The sequence below is a fragment of the Neomonachus schauinslandi genome, chromosome 11, assembly GCF_002201575.2.
Source record: "Neomonachus schauinslandi chromosome 11, ASM220157v2, whole genome shotgun sequence".
NCBI classification, from domain to species: Eukaryota; Metazoa; Chordata; class Mammalia; order Carnivora; family Phocidae; genus Neomonachus; species Neomonachus schauinslandi.
In genome coordinates, this window is record NC_058413.1 from 17,330,583 (window position 1) to 17,333,472 (window position 2,890).

The window sequence follows — 2,890 nt, forward strand, 5'->3', positions numbered from 1 at the left end:
GCGAGTTCCTTCATTTTCATCTCCTTCCATTTCCTCATCCACAAAATGGGGCTGATACTAGTATGCATCTCCCAGGGTTGTTCCGAAGATCACCTGAGTTGATATTTATAAAGCACGGCAACAGCACCTAGCATATAATAAGGGCTATTAAATAAAATCAGATTACAAATCATGAAAGCTGGCCTTCTGTGTCCATACGTATAAATGGCAGAAGTACCACTGCCCCCCAATACACAAACACACCTCAGTACTTAACCATATTCCCGATTCCATATCAAAGGAGTCAAGCTTGTGTCCTGTCTCCTTTAATTTTAATGCTTGTACATAATTTAAATGACAAATATTAACTAAGAGAAAGGAAGAGGGAAGTGTGTCAGAAACCAGAGATCCAGAAGGTATAGCAACTGAACCCTAGATCTTTCCCAGAGCTTCCTGGTGGCCAAGGTAAAAAGGAAAACATGACAGATGGCTCTGTTCTTATTATTTGATGATCAAAGGAGGTGGTGTGCTTTCTTTTATACAAGACCTCATCCAAGAGGAAATCTTGATGTGTATGTGCATCAATGTAGATTAAAAGTCTATGATTAGACCTCTGGGCAAATCCCTAAGTTTCTCAGCTCCTACACACAACTGAGAGATGCAAACCCCACGGGTAGGTGGCTTTGTCTCCCCATATCCTCTGCCCCAGAGTATTGGTCAATCCTCCTGTTCCAGAGTATTCTAATAATCTCTCAAGTGTTTCCACTGGGCCCTGACCCTGACCCTGACCCCCGGACCCCACCTCAGGCAACAAGAACTGTATGCTTCAGCCCCAGCATAACCTGGCACACGTGTTCCTAGCACAGAAATCACCGTAGAGACGGGGAGACCTTTTTAGTCATGGGATCCTGTAGTATGGCCCATTTCACATCCAGAGGAAATGGTTTCACAGAGACTCAAATTTCTTGCCCCAGGCACGGAGTGAGTCGGTTGCAGGGACCTGTTCTGGATGGTGAGAAATGGCTGTGGCAGTGTCTCTGAGGTCCAGAGATCAGTGCCAACCCTGGGCCTTGCTCCTGCTCCATCTGCCTTCTGCCCGGGAGTGGGCACTGAGCTGTGGGCCACGGGGGCGGAGAAGAGCCTCAGGAGATGCAGGATGTGGCTGCTAATAAGATTAGCTTCAAACTCCTGCCATCCCACCCTGCTCCATGGGGATGTCTGCCCGTCTGCTCCCCGATGCCCCACACCCAGGCCTAGCAGTCAAGCAAGTGGGGAATGGACTGGCCTCGGGAAGCCGGCAACGTGGCAAAGTCAAGTTCACAGAGACCCTGCAGGAAATGGCTAGGCCTGGGATCAGCCCCAGGAGCCCGCGTGCGCTCTGCAATGGCCAGACACCTGCCACAGGCCAGGGAGCTTCCTTCCTGGGTTGCCGTCCTCCCTGGTGTCTATTCCAGTGGCTTTGGCAAACCTCTACTCTTATGAGCCAGCCAATAAGAGGAGCCTCCACCCTAGCGATAAGCCCATTTGGAGAGGGAACTTTTTCTTTAAAGATGGAAAATTTCATCAACTTGCATGTCATCTTGTGCAAGGCCATGCTAGTCTCCTCTGTCGTTCCAATTTTAGGGTGTGCACTGCCCAAGCGAGGGCGCAAGAGGGAACTCTGGAAGCTCAAAAACCTCCAAAGCCTAAAGCAAGGGAGCTAGGATGATGAGTGATGGGTGGGGGAGCTGCTCTGGTTCAAGGTCTCTGTCATGGGCAGAACTGTGTCTCTGCCAAATTCATCTGTTTGAGTCCTAACCCCTGTACCTCAGAATGTGACTGTATTGGGAGACAGAGTTTTTCAGGAGGCAGTCAAGGCAACATGAGGCCGGACTGGTAGGCCTTATCCGAAGCAGGCAGGACACAGACAGGCACAGAGGGAAGACCATGGGAAGACACAGCAAGAAGACAGCCGTCTGCAAACCACGGAGTGATCAGAAGAAACCAACCCTGCCGACACCCTCGAGCTTCCAGAACGGTGAGAAAATTAATTTCGGTTGTTTAAGCGACCTCGCCTGCGGTACTTGGTTTGACAGCCCAAGCAAATAGATGCAGCCCCTATTTTGTCTCCCAGTAAATTGGACCACACACCCCAAACAAAGCTGCCAAGTAAATCTCCTCACTCAGGCAGAAGAGAAAGAGCGCAAGCCCACACTGCAGGTGAAGGCCTACTGGGTTGGCTCCATATACACATGACCTCATTCCATGCCCCCAACCCTGCCAGGCGCAGCATGGGCCGCTTCTCCCCACTAAGGAAACGGAGCCCCTCAGAAGTGAAGCACCTTCCAGCCACGCTGGAACTCACATCTCTCTGATTTCAAAGCCTGAGTTCTCTTCACCAACTGTGCCGACAGGCAAAGGGCCTCCTGAGTCAGAAGAACACAGACAGAAGTTGGCTAGCCGGCAGGCCATAGGGTAGCAGAGGGGATTCCTGGGGCATCTATCCTCAGGTTTTGGTGAGCTCAGGCCATCGTGCTAGGCAGCCTCCTGCAGCCTCCCAGAGAACAGCCCAAAGTGGTCCCTTCCTTGCAAAGAAAAGATGCCCTGGGCAGAAAGAATAAAAGGAGAGGAGAGAAGACAAAGGGGATTGAAGAAGAGGACACCAAGGTGGGCCAGAACCAGAGGAGAGAGGAACCCTCTATCCCCAGCTGGGAACAGCCCCTTCCACTTCTCATGCACTCCCAAGGCTGCCGGCCGCACCGTTCTGTTGTAACCAACATATATAAACCTGCGTGCCAGGCACTCTAATCCTCTCTCTGCTAGCCTCTCCACAGGAGAGGAGAAAGTAAGGTGCAGAGAGGTAATAAGATGCCCAAGGGACTGCAGGTGGCCAACGGGAAGAGGAGACTTCAGTCCCTATGTCTGGAGCCAG

General features: G+C 51.3%; 1 non-coding gene across 1 annotated transcript; it reads right to left on the reverse strand.

The window, feature by feature from the left end:
* Positions 1-1,523: 1,523 nt before the first annotated feature.
* Positions 1,524-1,626, reverse strand: LOC123326286. The gene has a single exon (XR_006540991.1). It is a non-coding gene; the product is annotated as a U6 spliceosomal RNA (small nuclear RNA).
* Between the last annotated feature and the right edge of the window lie 1,264 nt (positions 1,627-2,890).